We start from the raw sequence: 18,602 nt of genomic DNA, 5'->3' as shown, positions 1-18,602 counted from the left end.
CCACCCAGTAGCCTACATCTCTAGCTGAGGAACAGAGTATAGGCAGAGTGGAAGAAGCAAAATATACCCTATGTTAGATAAGGACAAGTGTTATTGAGACGTTTAAAACAAGGAAGCACAGACAAGATATTAGAGTGAGTATGTGGCATTCCTAGATAGGGGAGCCAAGGCAGGCCTCCCTGAGAAGGTGACATGCCCCCAGGGGCACAAAGCAAGGCAAGAATGTTCCAGGCAGGCTAAATTGCAAGTGCAAAGGCCCTATACAGTGTCTGAAACTTCTGTAAAAGGAAGCTGTGTTAATCATTCACATTTTGCCTTTTGAACTTCTACTGGTTCCCCATTTGCTTTGTGCTGCAATTTAAGATGTTGCAAGTTTTTGAAGTATTAAACACGTTAGTTCTTGCTGAGTGGTTATAATCTAGGTGCTTTGTAAAGGCTTTCTAAAATTGACTTTCCAAAATCATTATAATCTTACTACCAAAAAGTCCTGACTAAAATCTCCAGGGAAGGTCCTATAAGCACTGTTGAGAGTCTCTGAACTGGAAGTCAGGTGATATGCGCTCCAGTCCCATCCCTGCTGGTAACTTGCTGTCAGCCTTTGGTCTCTAAACTTCTTCAGTCCTCAGTTTCCTCACCTATGGAATGGGACAGGTGAGTTGATTCAGGTATCTTATGTCCACATTTTGTTCAATGAATAGGGTATTTTGAATAACCTTAGATTGAACTCTTTGGTTTAACTCTACTTTGCCCCAGTAAACATCGAAACTTGCCATCTTCTATCTGGCCCATTTCATTCCTTGTTATCTGCCTGACTCCTGACAAAACATCTTTTATGGAACCTCTAAGTTATAAGGGCATGGTACTGTGACTGTACCTTGTTTATTAAACCCTCCTAAACTTAGGAGGCTGCTCTGGTTAGTTCATTTATCTTCGCATAACAGGAACCATCGAAACTTCCACTCACTGGGATAAAGTTAGGGATACGTTGTGGAAAAATGATGTTGAGTTTCTTATTTCCTGATTGTGAAAAGGTGGAGGCTGTCATATCTGGGAAAAAACATACCCAGGACAGTTTTCAAGCAACTGCCTTTTATGCAGCTAAGGCAGGGTGAGGTGGCTGGAAGAGTCTTCATGGGATAAAAGTACAAGTCTTTGAACAATCTCCAAAGCTTTTTTTTTTTCCTGCAAAAAAAACCTTCATCTTAATCCTTAAATACAAATTGAATACACACTCTTGCCAGTAGATTTTAAGCTCTCTGAAGGCAGGACCTATTCCTTAGTTGTCTTTACATCTCAATGGCATGACATAGTACCGCACATAATACACATTCAACACATGCTTGTAGGTTGACTTATGTTCAAAATTTTCTGCCTCCCTTGTCTGCCTTCTGGCCCTCTGTGGCATCATACTCTCTCTTGTTTCTAGATCTCATAAGGCTATTTGTTGTCTTTGACAAGGCAGCATTTTTCTCCTTCTTTCTCCTATCTTCACCTGATGACTCCCAAGACACCTGAATCCCCCCGAGATCGAGGTCAGGTGCATTGCTCTCTCTCTGTCTCTCCGTCTCTCATACCTATTTTGTTATGGGTATTATTTTCACTAGACTCTAAATCCTGTGGGTGCAGACAACAAGTCCGTTTCCTTCTCTGTGTTACGCCCAGCATTTAGCACAGTTCCTGGCACAGGATAGATACTAAGAAAGTGTTTGCTCGATGAAAGTTATGAAAAGAAGGAGTCCTAGGATACAGCTGGTCAAAAGAAGAAAAGGTGATGAAAGAAATAGGTGATAAGAGGAAACAAAGACTTAAAATAATTTATCAAGGAAGATCAATCAAAGTTAAGTCCTGAAAAGTTATTTGAAACTAGTGCTCCAAAATGATTGCTAAAAAATTAAGCTGAAGAATCCTCATAGGTCACAATCCTTAATATAGGTGGGAACGGAATGCCGTTAAGTGCAAGCAAAGACACTTCCTTGGGGGTCAGTGAAATATATTAGAAAAGTATAAATTAAGGGTCACTGGAGAGGACTTAAGCAAGGCGAAGCACAGTATCAGATGCCTACAGTGTGTGCTAGCAATTATTCACATCCAGGATGTATTGACTTCTAAGATTATAACACACAAATGCTATCTGGCAATATTTGTTATTCGATAAAATATAGGGAGATAGAGTTGTGAAGGATGGGAGGAGTGTCAGCTTTCAAGACAGTAATAAATATTAAGAAGCAACTCAGTCTTAATTTTAATATTACCTCAGCTCACTTGTGAAATTCTAAATTCTTAAATGTAGACTTCTGAATTCCTCCGGCAAAATTTATCTTCTTTGGGGGTTATTAAATCAATTAACCTTGGGAAGGGAAGGTTAAAAGGACTTCTGTGGGCTACGTTCTCACAGCATGAAAGAGAACAGGCAGAAGCCTGAGTGAACCACGGGTAGGGTTCAAGGAAAGGTTTACACTAGCAGATGATCAGCTCTGTTCTTGCTAAAATTTGGCAAAGAAATACACTGTGGTTTCTTCAGATGACAGCATCATAATTCATTTAGCTCTCTCCTACCTTTTCACAAAAAGGCCAAAACCCCACAGGAAATGTGAGCACTGACATTTTCTACCCAGGATCAAAAACCGACTATTTTGCCAGAAATTGAAAACAATATAGCTAAAACAGTAAATACAACAGTAATGTGTTGAAAGAAATAGGCTGCTGGACTGGCCAGTGACACAATCCATCATTTCTATTTTAACTTCTGATGGATAGAAAGGTAAAAAAGAAAAAAGAAACAAAAAATAACAAAAATATGTTTGGGTTGGCAGACTTCCATGAAATATAATGAAAACCAAATAAATGTCAAAAAATCCCTTTGCATTAATTTACAGATTATGCTCCACAGATTTGCACTAAACGCAGTACTTCTAATGGCAAGTTTGATTATATGTTTCTAGCTGATTTCCAGGCAGTTAAAAGCTAGCTTAAGGGCCATCTAGAAGGCCTGATTTCTTTTCTTTCCGCAAAATGCTAAAGCTTCTTTATCATTCTGTATTCAGCCATGAACTCAGCTGCACAAGCCAAATGTAAAGGTTTTATGGGCCAATCTATCATGTGAATTCGTGAACAAGAATACAAGCCTACTCATGCAGACGCTGAGGGTGATTTCCATTTTTATGAATGAAAAAGAACCCTGCATAAACATTCTTTATTTAAAGTTTTAAATGAAGAAAGATGCAAAACAAAATGGGAGCATTTTGTTTTATATGTCAATATCTTGTAAGAGGGGCAAAGTAAGGGATCTGGCTCACATGATTCCCAAGACAGCAGTATCTCCTTTGCATTAAGTACATAAATGAGATTTATGGCCACTGACCTAATCTTAGATGCCAAAATGTACAGCAGGAACAGCTTTCTGAAAAACTTAATTTAAAATTATGGTGTTAACAAAAGCATTTTAGGAAGCAGACAACACGGCTGGCGTGCACGCACACAGGCATCTAGGAGAGCTGGCTCTAGAAAGGAGCTGTGGGTATTTGCATAAAGCTTTTCAATACATCTCAGAGGTAATTTAAATCCACAGGTTTTCCTTTTTCTCCCTACCACCCTGGTGTTAATGAATTTCCAAATAAACTCTTATCACCAGACAGTTGATTTTCACCACTAAAGGTCATTTAATACCAGACATTCATAGATTTGGGGGAGGCTTAGAATAAAGAAAAATAAATAAACCTGTTTATTCGTTTTCTGAATTTTAAAAGCAGGTTCCTTACCACTAAGTACTTAACTAGATTAGCACCTTGGAGAAAAGAAAAGGCTTGAGCAACTGCACTTGTAATACTTTATCCACTGAATGAGAGAAAATGGGCTGTGATACTGCTAATCCACTGGTAACCACTTGGAGATTTTCCTGAACACACTGGTTTTTGACCTGAAAAAGACCAAAAGAAGAAGAAGAAGAAGAAGAAGAAGAAGAAGAAGAAGAAGAAGAAGAAGAAAAAGAAAGTAGTAAAGGAAACCTACACTGACAGATATCAAGTCAACACTTTCTTAATATAGTCCCATAAAACAGAATTCCTGGAAAAAATAACATCCTGCAGAATAAAATGTCAAGTTGAAGAAACACATCCCTTCCCTTATCATTGGATTTTAACAAGTGAACTCTGTGCATAGTTGGAGGAGGTAAACATATAGTAACATGTTTTCCCAATGATTTCAAAAGCTTTTACTTTTAAATACAGATTTGAAGCATGAAAGTGTACACTTCAGGTATACCTACATATATCATCTCCCTGAAACAGATAAATCATGTCACTATGTAACATGTATATAGGGCTAAAAAGATTATCAAAGAGAATCATCGAAATTTTGATATTAAAATGCAGAGTTCAAAAGAATGTTGGATTATGTAAATTATCTCTGAACATTCAGTTCCAAATTCCTGTCTTAGTTTATGTTGTCCCTAAACAGTCTAAAATATGAACTTGGCTGTAGGTAATTTCTTTGGGAGGTGAATCCTAGGAAACAGAGTGAAGGAGGCGTGGGGAATGAGAGAGGGAAAGAAAAACCAATAATGCTATTGAGTTCATTAATGATCTGGGCAACTGAGGATCAATTCTCCTGGGCATTCTCTGAGGAGCTCTGCAGAAAGTGCCTTAAAATTGCTTATCTGAAGGATGTCAGGCTGGTGTCTTTATTCACAATACCCTGTTTCCCATTAGTTGAGGGCTGTTGCAGGTGGCAGTGACTCCCTCACCCTTTCAGGCTTTCCTGGCATAAGGGCTGAGTGAGGTCCGCTGGCTTCAGAGAAAGCCTCAGGGAAGAAGAATGGAGGAATGCACAGCTCATGCTTCTGGCAGAACACTGTCAGTGTGCCTAGGGCTGTTCGGTACTGCTGTAGCTAGGGTCAGAGGTGAGATGACAGCATGTGACAAGGGCATCAGACACCTGTACCTCAGATGCTAGGTCACCTACAAAAGCTTTCACTACATGACTCTGAATCAGCTCACAGGATGGAGATTAGTAAGACTCTTCATAAATTTAAAGTTTTTGCTTTCTAAAATTCATTATTATTCCTAAATTTAAAAAAAGCTGCAAACAATCTAATTTATAATAATTTGTGTTCATGTAACCAATCCAATTTCCTTTCCAATTAACATTTCTGTGTGTGTGTGTGTGTGTGTGTGTGTTTGTGTACTTTCTGAAGAAATTAATGTTTAAACTAGGCAAAAGAATGCACTTGAAATTTAAAGAAAAAGAGGAAAGAGAAGAGGGCAATGATGCTAAAAAAGAGAAAGAAAGAGTATCACCTAAATAGGTGTTTATGACAACTAATTTTCACATTGTGTCAGCGGTACAGAATTATTTAAATGGAAAATAATGTAATTATTTTTTCACCTCAATAAAGAACAATCTGGTTTGGATTAATTTAACGTTTTTCAAATGGTTGCTTCAGCATCACGAACAAACACATTGTCTTAATTGTATTTTTTAAAAAAGACCATATATCATAGTGGTTAAAACTGCTCAGGCCTTGAGGTCAGATACTTATGTCTGAATTCTCACTCTACAACTTACCAGCTGTGCAAAATGGTAACAGTGACATATTTAGTAATACATTCAGTAATTGGTACTTTAGAATTAAATCACATGAGATCATATAATATGTATGGAGCCCTCAGAAAAGTGTCCAACTCAGAATAACTGCTCGGTAACATTGTTTATTATTATTGTTGTTGTTAATATTCTGCAAAAATTAGGTGGTAAAAAGTCATAAGGGCAAGTTCGTAATTATGTGTGTACTCATATATTGTTACAGTACAAAGTAATAAAGGAGAAAGAGCATGTAACTGAGTAAAATATAGACTCACTGTTTTGAAGAAGGTGACTCCATGATTTCCAATGGGAGGTGGAGTTTCACCTTGGTCTTCTTCCCCTGTTACAGTGAGGACATTGTCCTCATTACGGTTCACCTCACATGAACGGATACCCATAAACAGCTTGTCTGAGGATTCCAAATGCTAAGAAAAAAGATTAGTGAGCAGAATAAGAAATGATGACTCAGGAAGCTTTTTTAAAAAGCTGAAATCGGATAGGTAAGTAGAATTTACATTTACTCAAGATAAGATGAGAGGAAAAGCAAAAAGTTTACCCATTCATAGGAAAACGCGATTATCTGGGAATGGCAAGCAAGTTGATGTTGGTGACACCATGCGGTCTGTGAGCGGCGGCGAAGAAAAGAAGAGCTACAACAATCGCACAAATCCTGGGTGTATCACAATCATACAAAGGAACAAAGGCGTTATACTACAGCAGTGTAGAGTTGGGTGGTGAAGTGCTTAAGAGAAAAGGAAAAATATATGGCTGCTAAAAGCATAAGAGACACAAAGAGAGCATCAATAAAAAAAAATCTTTAAAAATTTAATAATTCCAGTAGGAGAAAAGGTTGATCATGCAGTATCAGGCCAGCATTAGAAACTCATGTGTCAACACCATTAATAAATGAGTTCAATTAAATAAATTAGTACATAAATGTTGTGTAAAGTAGGACAAAGTAATATAAATGAACAAACTTAAAGTACTGGGCATACTCGTAAGAAATGAAATTTGTGTTCAATCTGGATTAAATTTGTTCTTGCACATGGGTGTTACGGGTCTAAATTACTATAGTGATCTAATGGGCACCAAATATGATAGATATCCATTCTTAATTATTCAAAGTCCTCTAATTTTAAAAATGGAATAGAGAAGTGTACTAATTTGAGATTCTGTAATTTCAGCTCTAAAAGAAACATCAGCTTAAAAATTTTTTTTAATGTTTATTTTTGAAGGAGAAAGAGACAGAGAGAGGGAGAGGGTGTGTATGTGAGAAGGGGTGGAGCAGAGAGGAGACACAGAATCCAAAGTAGGTTCCAGGCTCTGAGCTGGCAGCACAGACCCCAACGCGTGGCTGGAAATAACAAACCATGAGATCGTGACCTCAGCTGAAGTAGGACACTTAACCGACTGAGCCACCCAGGTAACCCAAAACATCAGCTTTTAAAAGATGAAAACTAAGTTTATTTTAAAGAACAGACGACTGGCTTTCTAATAAAGTTTGGTTTAAAGTAGACACACGTAAAATATGTATGAAAGGTAAACTTGTGTATCACAATAGAAAATAAAGTACTTTTTCCTCTAAGTTTTCAAATTGGTTTCCAAGTGGTTTTTTAAACTAGGTTTCATGTCAAAATATACTTTTCTTATTATATGGATTTTCATAATATGAACTTGAGAAAAAATGTTAAATGTTTTCCTAAAAAACTAACCAGTAAATTTTAGAGGAGTCAAAGATGATTAATTCATGCCCATCAGGTCTGTTTTTCTCAATAATATTAAATAGAGGTTCTGTAATTCATGGGTTGTCTGACTTCCTTCCTTTGGATACAGTCAAATGAAGAATGAGACTCAGCCTAGTATTCCTCCCACTCAGCTTTAACATTTGTCAATTCAAAGCTAATCTTTTCATCTGTACTTTCACCCACCTCTTTATCCTCACCGTGATTATGTTGAAGGAATCCCAGATATACCATCTCATCAGTATATACTTCAGTAAGTTAAGGCAGAAAACTCATTTTTTCTTTTTAAATACAACCACAATACAATTATCACACCTAAAAAAATAATTCTTTAATATCATCAACTATCTTGTCAATGATGGTTTATTGAACTTTGACAAACTATAGTTCGATGAACTTAGCAAAGTGTAAGATATCTTAGCAGATAGTACAATAAATGGCTGAAGCAAAACCCACACACCTGATCTAAATATATGCCTTCGTATTTAATTGCCATATGAATTATTAACAGGTAAAATTCCTAAGTATCCAATGTTATTTAATTTAAAATCTCCACTAAGCAATATAGAAGGATTTTGACTTTAAGATTCAGTAGTTGCCAATAAATTATCTCCCATGTGTTCACTTTTCTTTCTGTGAATAGTCAACGCTAACTTATATTAATATCTGCACACAGATAAAAAGAGATGATGCCCATAACACAACAGTGCATGAGGTCCTTTTAGTTATATTGCTGCCTTATTTTCTATTATATACTACCTCATATTCCAATAACTATTTTATCTATGGTGACAATGAATAGTAGGGCTCGACTGCTGTAAAAGATGGCTTTTAAATCAATCTTCCTCTGACAAATTTAAGGAGATGAATAATTCACCTCAACTTAATTCAACAAATATGTATGTATTTATTATGCATGTATGTATTTAGAAGGAGCAGGAGAGAGGAGCAGAAGGACAGAGAGAGAGAATCTTAAGCAGGCTCTACTCAGAGTGGACCCTGATGCAGGGTTTTATCCCACGACGCTGGGATCACCACCTGAGCCGAAATCAAGAGAATGATACTCAACCGACTGAACCACCCAGGTGCCTCTCAACAAATATTTATTGAATGCCTAGTAAATGCCTCTGCAATATTATATATACTGTGGCGTCTGCAGTCACCAAGAGAAAAGTGAGCTCTCTTCTCATCTAGCTAATGATATAATTTAATAGGAAAACTGTAAAAATATGCCAAAGCAATAAATGCCCATGTGATCTATTTCTAACATTTAGAAAATATGATATTTAAAACAATACCTAGCAACATTTGTTTCTCATGTGGAAAATATAATTTTATTAAGAAAAAATTGAGGAGAGGTAGGAAGCTTTGCATATAGAAGGCTACTCAAAATTAATGGGACTAAACTGATTAATCTAGATTTTTTCCTGGATAAGGCACTCATTACTTTCCATTTTTAATAACAGTTAGCTGTGTTTAGGCAGATGAAATAACTTATAATTAAACCTGAAGTAATCAAACAAGATAAGTTTAAAACATCAAGTCTATGTTTTATTATTAGGTACCTTTCCTTTTCAGAAGTTTATGATTAGTACTGATGATAAAGGGAAGCCAGGCTAGAAAGGAAAAGGAGTGGCGGGACATATACTAAGTTCAAAGAGAAAATATAACTGCCAATCCTAAATCCATTTAAAAAATGGTCTCTCTCTTAAAAACTGAGAACAAACTGAGGGTTGATGGGGGGTGGGAGGGAAGGGAAGGTGGGTGATGGGTATTGAGGAGGGCACCTTTTGGGATGAGCACTGGGTGTTGTATGGAAACCAATTTGACAATAAATTTCATATTTAAAAAAATTAAAAAAAATAAAAAATAAAAATAAGTAAAAATAAAAATAAAAAATGGTCTCTATCTTTAGAAAAATACTCGTTCCAAACTGAAAGCCCCATTATTTGCAATGGAATGGAAACTTAGCTTATAATTGATGTGGGTCAAAAGTGTAAACCAGAAATTCAAAATATACATAAGTACTTGACTTAAATACAGAAAGTCTCTAGTTAAGTAAAGCTGTACATTGAAAGTTCTCAGAAGACTCAATTACTGTCCTTCATTCTTCTAGTAAATACAATTCAGGAGAGGCTTAAAAGGAAGTTTAGAAAAGATTCCCAAAGGATTTATATTCTCTCATTAAATATTCACTTATTTAAGGAAGTGAATGACCAAGTGATAGATATCAAACTGAATCAATAAAAAGAAGCAATTAAATAATATATGATATGATATTGTGTAAAATATTTTCCTACATGTGCACCATGGTCTACATTATAAACAAAATAAAAAATAGATTACCAAAGCCCATCATTTTGTTCTGAACTTTAGTTATAAAAAATATAGAAAATTCACTATTCATGTATTATGTTACAGTTAAAGAATGTACAAAAATATAAGCAGATAGCAGTTTCTATCTTATTTCAAACTGAACTTGAACTACTTTTGAACCTAATCCAGGGAAATCACTTTTAAAGCAGAGGAGGATCTTATTTTTAAAGGGACGTGAATCCTTACCCCTTGGTTACACTATTAGAAAAAAGATAGCAGAGATGTAATGTACAATATGATTACAGTGAACACTGCTGTACGTTATATAGGAAAGTTGTTACGAAGTAAATCCTGGAGCACCTGGGTGGCTCAGTCGGTTAAGTGTCCTACTTTGGCTCAGGTCATGATCTTGCAGTTTGTGAGTTCGAGCCCTGCATTGGGCTCTGTACTGACAGCTCAGAGCCTGGAGCCTACTTGGGATTGTGTGTCTCCTCCTGTCTCTGCCCCTCCCATGCTCATGCTCTCTCTCTGTCTCTCAATAATAAATAAACATTAAAAAAAAAAAGTAAGTCCTAAGAGTTCTCATCATAAGGAGAAAAAGTTTTTCCCTTTCTTGTTTCTTTTATTGTATCTATGAGAAGATGGATGTTATTGATGAATTTATTGTGGTGATTATTTTACTATATATATGAATGAAACCATCATGCGGTACACCGTAAACTTATACTGTGATATATATCAAATATTTCTCAATAAAAGGTTTTATGTGTTTGAATTGGATCAACAATCCATGAACTTATACACATATATAAAAAGATCAACAGAGACTCAAATATGTAGCTGCAAAGTATCATAGTAGATAGTATTTGCTCAATAAGGGTAGAACTTTTGATGTAATGTGGCACCCAATATACCGCTAACATTCATTGTGAAAGTACTATCGCTCAAATAACATAACAATGTGAACATTTTCTATGATTACAGTAGCCATTTTCTAATTAATAGATATTATTAAATACTAATACTATTTAATAATATTAGCACTATTAGATATTAGCTCATTTATAATATTTGAGACTGACCTATTTTGGGGAGGTGTTGCATTATCATTAATTCTTCTTGAGACTTTCTTTTTCTATTCTGTCCACAACTATTTTACTGCTTCCAAGAACTTCAATTCCTAATTCCACCATTAATATATTAAAAAGGTCAAATGTAACAATAAGAGCATTACACTGTTTTCTCAGAGAAATTTTGTATTTGCAGCAAATTGGGAAGTTCTTCCCAATCTTTACCTTGTTAAGTATAGATTGTACCCTTAGATTATAAGCCATTAAGAAATTATAAAATATTATTGCCTAATTTTATCACACAAAAAAAGATAAATTTAGAAGCAAAAAATCTAGGGGCACCTGGGTGGCTCAATTGGTTAAGCATCTGACTTAAGGTCAGGTCATGAACTCATGGCTCGTGAGTTCAAGCCCAGTGACGGGCTCTCTACTGACAGCTCAGAGCCTGGAGCCTGCTTCAAATTCTGTCTCTGTCTCTGTCCCTCTCTCTCTCTCTCTCAAAATATAAATAAACATTAAAAAACAATTTAAAAAAGAAGCTAAAAATCTAGAATTCTTTCCTAACAAATCATTCTCCATGTTTCTTTCTGTCCTTTTTTCAGGCGCATAAATTTTAAACATCTATAATCATACCATAGGCATAATTGTGTCTTTAAAATTGTGCATTCACAGCAAAGGAAACAACCAACAAAACTAAAAGGCAACCAATGGAATGGGAAAAGATATTAGCAAATGACATATCGGACAAAGGGCTAGTATCCAAAATCTATAAAGAGCTCACCAAACTCCACAACCGAAAAACAAATAACCCAGTGAAGAAATGGGCAGAAAACATGAATAGACACTTCTCTAAAGAAGACATCCGGATGGCCAACAGGCACATGAAAAGATGCTCAACATCGCTCCTCATCAGGGAAATACAAATCAAAACCACACTCAGATATCACCTCACGCCAGTCAGAGTGGCCAAAATGAACAAATCAGGAGACTACAGATGCTGGAGAGGATGTGGAGAAATGGGAACCCTCTTGCACTGTTGGTGGGAATGCAAATTGGTGCAGCCACTCTGGAAAACAGTGTGGAGGTTCCTCAAAAAATTAAAAATAGACCTACCCTATGACCCAGCAATAGCACTGCTAGGAATTTACCCAAGGAATACAGGAGTACTGATGCATAGGGGCACTTATACCCCAACGTTTATAGCAGCACTCTCAACAATAGCCAAATTATGGAAAGAGCCTAAATGTCCAACAACTGACGAATGGATAAAGAAATTGTGGTTTATATACACAATGGAATACTACATGGCAATGAGAAAGAATGCAATATGGCCCTTTGTAGCAACATGGATGGAACTGGAGAGTGTTATGCTAAGTGAAATAAGCCATACAGAGAAAGACAGATACCATATGTGTTCACTCTTATGTGGATCCTGAGAAACTTAACAGAAATCCATGGGGGAAGGGAAGGAAAAAAAAAAAGAGGTTAGAGTGGAAGAGAGCCAAAGCATAAGAGACTGTTAAAAACTGAGAACAAACTGAGGGTTGATGGGGGGTGGGAGGGAGGGGAGGGTGGGTGATGGGTACTGAGGAGGGCACCTTTTGGGATGAGCACTGGGTGTTGTATGGAAACCAATTTGACAATAAACTTCATATATTGAAAATAAAATAAAATAAAATTGTGCATTTAATGGTATGCAATATGTAATTATCAATGTTGTATACCCTGTATAATAAATATTTTCAATGGATGTCTTCCATTGAGCTGGTGTACTATAATTTAACTATTGCCCTTAAAAAGAAAATGCAAGCATGTCCATATTTAAAATGCTTAGAAGAGTATCTGGTATATACAGTAAGTTCTGCATTAGTGTTGGCTTTCATTATTGTCATTATTATTATTGCTATCGCTGCTATTGTTATTGTAATTGTTCTTAAGTTACTTAAAAAGTAAAACTTAAGAAGAATAAGTGAGATGTAAAAATATCCTAATTGGTTGGTACATATACAGTTGACCCTTGAACAATGAGGATGCTGACCTCCCTATGCAGTTGAAAATCTGCATATAACTTACTTTCCCTTTTTCCAAATTTTCATTTAAATTCCAGTTCGTTAACATATAGTGTAATATTATTTTCAGGTGTAGAATTTAGTGATTCATCAATTACATACAACACCCAGTGCTCATCACAAGTGCCCTCCTTAATCCGCTTCACCTATTTCACCCATCCCCTACCCACCTCCTCTCTGGTAACCATCAGTTTGTTCTCTATAGTTAAGAGTATGCTTTTTGGTTTGCCTCTCTTCGCCCCCCACGCCCCACCATGTTCATTTGTTTTTTAAATTCCACATATAAGTGAGATCATATGGTATTCGAGTTTCTCTGACTGGCTTATTTTGTGTATAGCTTTTGACTCCTTAAAAACTTACCTACTAAGAGCTCACTGTTGACTGGAAACTTTATGGATGACATAAACAGTCAGTTAACACACATTTAAATGTTGTATTTTTTTATAATGAATTATTACAATAAAGCAAGCTAGAGCAAAGAAAATGTTAAGAAAATCATAAGGAAGACTGAATACATTTACAGTATTGTATTAAAAAATGAATCTGTATATAACAGGCCCATGCAGTTCAAACCTGTGTTGTTCAAGGGTCACTTGTATATTCTTGGGAAATCCAAGAGAATTAACAAAAAAGATACTAGAAATAATAAAATTTTTTTGAGTTAGTGCTATAAAGTCAATTTATAAGAAACCAGAAGCTTTATGCAAACAATAACTTGTTAGAAAACATAATGTAAGAAAACTATAATTATAGCTAATGTTTATTGAACATTTATTAAGTGCCACGCATACCTTATATTTATTTATTCACTTAATCTTTGAAATTACCTTACATTCATCAAATCCAAGACAACATCCACTGTGAGACACACAATTTCAAAGATGTTAAAGTATGGAAAACATGGTTTACGATCTATAAAATTCAATATTATCATCCCTAATTTAAAGGGTAAACTGGGACAAGAGAGGTTAGAAAATTTGTTCAAGGTTGGTCAACACGAAAGTGAAAGTCAGCCTGGATCCGTTTCTCTTTCTGGGAATACATAAATAAAACTTTTTTCTAAATTAACCTTGTATCCAGAAACTTTACAAAACTTACTATTAATTCTAAGAAGTTTGTAGATTTGTTTTACGTTTTCTATTTATACACTTATAATCTTCATATAATAATAGGTTTATTTCTTCCTTTCCCTAACTTATACATTTATTTATTTTTCTTGCCTTCTCTACTGGTTGAACAGAAGTAATGATTTCAAGCATTTTTATCGTGTCTTTAAACTCAGATGAAAAGATTTCATCAACTCACACTGAAAGTAGGATGTTTGCTGCATCATTGGCAATGGTCCTATGCTTTTGTCTTTGTTATTTTGTTTATATGGTGAATTCATTGATTTCCAGTTGTTAAGTCAGCCTTGCATTCCTGGAATAACCTAACTTGATTATTCATTTTATACATTACAGATGCTATTTGATAATATTTTTTGAAGGATTTAAAAATCTATGTTCATAACTGTGATTGCTTTACTATTTTTTAAATTTCTTAATAAATTCCTTAATTACCAGATTTTGTTATTTCCAAGTATATTTAAAAAAATTAGAATCATGAATCTAAGACAAATATAGATTGAACATATATCAAATATCTGTAAAGATTGATTTTACCCACTGAGTAAAGCTAGTCCAAGGAAATTAGAGAAGTTACACTAATGAAAGAACTCTAGAATAAGACAGGGATAAATATACAACAATGGTTAATGTCCTGCAGGGCTCTATTCTACTTCACAGAAAGCATTCACATCCCTGCTGAGCAAAAATCTACATATCAATTAGCAACTTCACAGAGTCTAGGCCTTAATCAGTAAATTTTAAGTGAAATACAAGTTCATCTCCTAGACAATGAAATATTCCTTGAGTGGGCTTAATAATACCCCAGAATAACACTGAAAGGATATGCAGTCATCCTTTCCAAAGCATTGTAAACAGAAATGTCAGTTATACTTAACAGAATCTACATTGTAATAACTAAATAACATTATAGTAACAAAATAATGAGTCTCCTCTGCTGTTTTTTTTGAAAAGTTTCTATAAAATTGGCAATTTTGCCCTTAAATTCTTGGTAAAACTTACAAGTGAACCCATTTAGACCTGGAAGTGTGTGAAGATCTTTAGTAATAAATTTATCTAATACAACGGACTATTCAGATTCGCTGAATTATTTCTGGTGTCAGTTTTTTTTAAAGGAACATTTCCAATTCATCTAGGTTTTCAAGTTTATTAGCATGAAGTGGTTGGCAGTATCTTCTTTTTTCCTTTTAACATCTGAAAGAACCATAAGGACGTCTTCCTTTTAAGATTTCTGGTACTGTTCATAGTTGACCCTTGAACAACATGGAGGGTTAGAGATACCAAACCCTTGTGCAGTTGAAAATCCACATATAACTTTTGACTCCTTAAAAATGTAACTACTAATAGCCTACTGTTGACTAGAGGCCTTACAGATTACATCAACAGTCAGTCAAGTAACACATAATTTGGATGTTCTATGTATTATATACTATATTCTTACAATGAAGTAAAATAGTAAAGGAAATGTTAAGAAAATCACAAGGAAGAGAAAATATATTTACAGTAACGTCTTTATGGAAAAAAAAATCCATGTTCAGGCAGACCTACGCAGTTCAAACCTATGCTGTTCAAGGATCAACTCTATTTGTGCCTTCACTTCAATCTCAGTGTTGCCAGGGATGAATTCAGTTTAGTCATTTCCAAGAATGAACTGTTGGCTTTGGTGATCTCTCTACTGTATGTTTATATTCTATTTAATTTCTTTTTAAACTTTATTATTTTTGTTTCTTTGGGTTAAATTGCTATTTTTTATCTAACTTCTTATGATGATGGCTTAGCTCATTAATTTTCAGCCATCCTTCTTATCTAATATATGTCTACATCTATATAAATACCTATGTAGATATATATTTGAGGCTATATATGTAGATATATATTTGAGGCTATAGATTACATTAGAAATACTGCTTTAATGTTATTTTATAATTTTGATATGTCAAATTTTTCATTGGCAATTTGTTAAAGAAATTATTAATTTCCCTTGGGATTTATTCTGTGTATCTTGGATTGCTTAGAAATTTGTTTAATTTCCACATATATGAATATTTTCAATCTATCTTTTTAAAATTATAATTAAAAACTTGCAACATAAAATTTACCATCTTAACCATTTTCAAATGTACAGTACAGCCATGTTAACTATATACATATTGTGCGACAGATCTCTAGAATTTTTCATCTTGTAAAACTGATAGTATATATTCACTGAACAAATATTCGGTTCTCCCTCCCCCTAGTTCCTGGCAACCAATATTATACTTTCTGTTTCTAAGAGTTTGAGTACTTTACATATTTCAGATAAGTAGAATCATGAAGCAATTGTCTTTTTTTTATGATGGGCTTATTTTACATAGCATAATAATCTAAAGGTTTGCCCATGATGTTGCATATGACAGGATTTCCTTCTTTTTTAAGACTGAATAATAGTCCACTGTATGTATATACCACTTTTCATTATCCATTCATTTCTTAGTGAATATTTAGGTTGTTGCCACATATCAACTATTGTGCATAATGCTCCAATGAGTGTGACAGTACTCTTTAAGACCTTAATTTCAATTCTTTTGGATAAACACCCAGAAGGATTTCTGGGTCATGTTCTACTTTTAGTTTTTTGAGTAATCTCTGTATTGTTTTTCTATAATGGCTGCACCATCACATTCTTACGAAAAGTGCACAAGTGTTTCCATTTCTCCACATCCTCACTACCATTTGGTATTTCTCCTCCTCCTTCTCCTCCTCCTCCTTATTCTTCTCCTCCTTATCTACCTTTTCCTTATTCTCCTTCTCTTCTTTCTTTTAAAAATTTTTTTAAAAAGTTAATTTATTTTTGAGACAGAGAGAGAAAGTGCAAGCAGGGGGTGGTCAGAGAGAGAGGGAGACACTGAATCCAAAGCCCAAACTCTGAGCTGTCAGCACAGAGACTGATGTGGGGCTTGAACCACAAACTGCGAGATCATGACCTGAGCTGAAGTCTGACACTTAACCGACTGACTGAGCCACCCAGGCACCCCGCTTCCATTTTTGATAGTGCAACCCTACTGAATGAGGAGATATATCACTGTGGTTTTTATTTGCATATCGCTAATAATTAGTGATGCTAAACATTTTTTTTATATAGCTGTTGGCCATTTGTCTACCTTCGTTGGAGAGAGTATATTCAAGTCCTTTGCTATTTTTAATTGGATTATTTTTCTCATTGAGTTAGAGTATTTTATATATCCTGTATAATAATGTGTGTGTGTTTTTAATGTTTATGTATCTATTTTGAGAGAGAGCATGAGCAGCAGAGAGGCAGAGAGAGAGTGGGGGAGAGAGAATCCTAAGGAGGCTCCACACTGAGGTGAGATCTGGGATGAAATCAAGAGTTGGACGCTCAACTGATTGTGCCACCCAGGCATCCCACTAATATGATTTGCAGATGTTTTCTTCCATTGTATAAGTTGCCTTTTCACTGTGTTGTTGATTGATTTATTTTCTGTGCATAAGTTTTTAAGTTGGATGTAGTCCATTTGTCTATTCTTGCTTTTGTGTTCTATGTTTTTGGAGTCATATCCAAGACATCACTGTCAAATCCAGTATCATGAAGATTTTCTCCTATGTTTTTTTTAGGAGTTTTATAGTTTCAGGTCTTATGTTTAGGTCATTAATCCATTTTGAATTAATTTTTGTAAATAGTGCAAGGGAAGAGCCCAAATTTGTTCTCTTGTTTATGGATTTCCAGTTTTCTCAACACCATTTGTTGAAAATGGCATTCTTTCCCTATTGTGTAGCCTTGGTACTCTTGTTGAAGGCATTTGACCATATACAAGAGGGTGTATTTCTGGGTTCCCTATTCTTTATGTTGGTACCATACTGTTTTAACTACTGTAACTTTGTAATATTTTTTAAAATTAGAAAGTATAAAGCATTGTTATTTTTTCAAGATTACTGGGCTATTTGGGGTCCTTTGAGAGTGTATATGAATTTTAGGCTGGTCTTTTCTATTTCTGCAAAATAACAATTAAAAAAAGCAATTGGGATTTTGATAGGGATTGCATTAAATTTTTGGATTATTCTGGGTAGTATGGATAATTTGACAATAATAAGTCTTCCAACCTACAAACATGGAACATCTTACCGTTTATTTGTCTTCTTTAATTTTTTTTCAGCATTTTTTTGTTGTGGTTTTTACTGTATAAGCTATTCATCTTCTTGGCTAAGTTTATTCCTAAGAATTTTATTATTTTTGAGGCAATTGTGAACAGGACTATTTTCTTAATTTCCTTTACAGATTGTTTTTAGTGTATAGAAATGCAACTGGTTTCGTGCGTTGCAACTAGTTTCATATCATGCAACTTTGCTGAATTCACTTATTAAGTTCTAACAATTTTTTGATGCTTGTTTTTTTTTTTGAGAGAGAGAGATACAGAGAGAGAGAAAAAGAGAGAGAGAGGCAAAGAGAGAGGGAGACACAGAATCCAAAGCAGGCTCCAGGCTCTGAGCCATCAGCACAGGCCCCGACATGGGCCTTGAACTCACAAACCATAAGATCATGACCTGAGCTGAAGTCAGATGCTTAACCAACTAAGCCACCCAGGCATGCCTCTAACAATTTTTTTTGAACGAAATCCTTCCTTAAGGTTTTCTACATGTAAGAACATAGCATCTGCCAACAGAGAAAATTTTACTTCTTCCTTTTTGATTTGGATGCTTTTATTT

General features: G+C 35.0%; 1 protein-coding gene across 1 annotated transcript in view; it reads right to left on the bottom strand.

The window, feature by feature from the left end:
- Positions 1–18,602, bottom strand: part of DPH6 (diphthamine biosynthesis 6) — a 214,199-nt gene that overhangs the window by 12,157 nt on the left and 183,440 nt on the right. The window contains exon 9 of the transcript XR_006293322.1: positions 5,856–6,005. The gene's annotated coding sequence lies outside the window, so the exon portion shown is untranslated. The remainder of the gene's footprint in view (positions 1–5,855; positions 6,006–18,602) is intronic.

The sequence above is a fragment of the Prionailurus bengalensis genome, chromosome B3 (genome assembly GCF_016509475.1).
Source record: "Prionailurus bengalensis isolate Pbe53 chromosome B3, Fcat_Pben_1.1_paternal_pri, whole genome shotgun sequence".
Taxonomy (NCBI): domain Eukaryota; kingdom Metazoa; phylum Chordata; class Mammalia; order Carnivora; family Felidae; genus Prionailurus; species Prionailurus bengalensis.
This window is presented reverse-complemented; position numbering and strand designations above follow the sequence as displayed.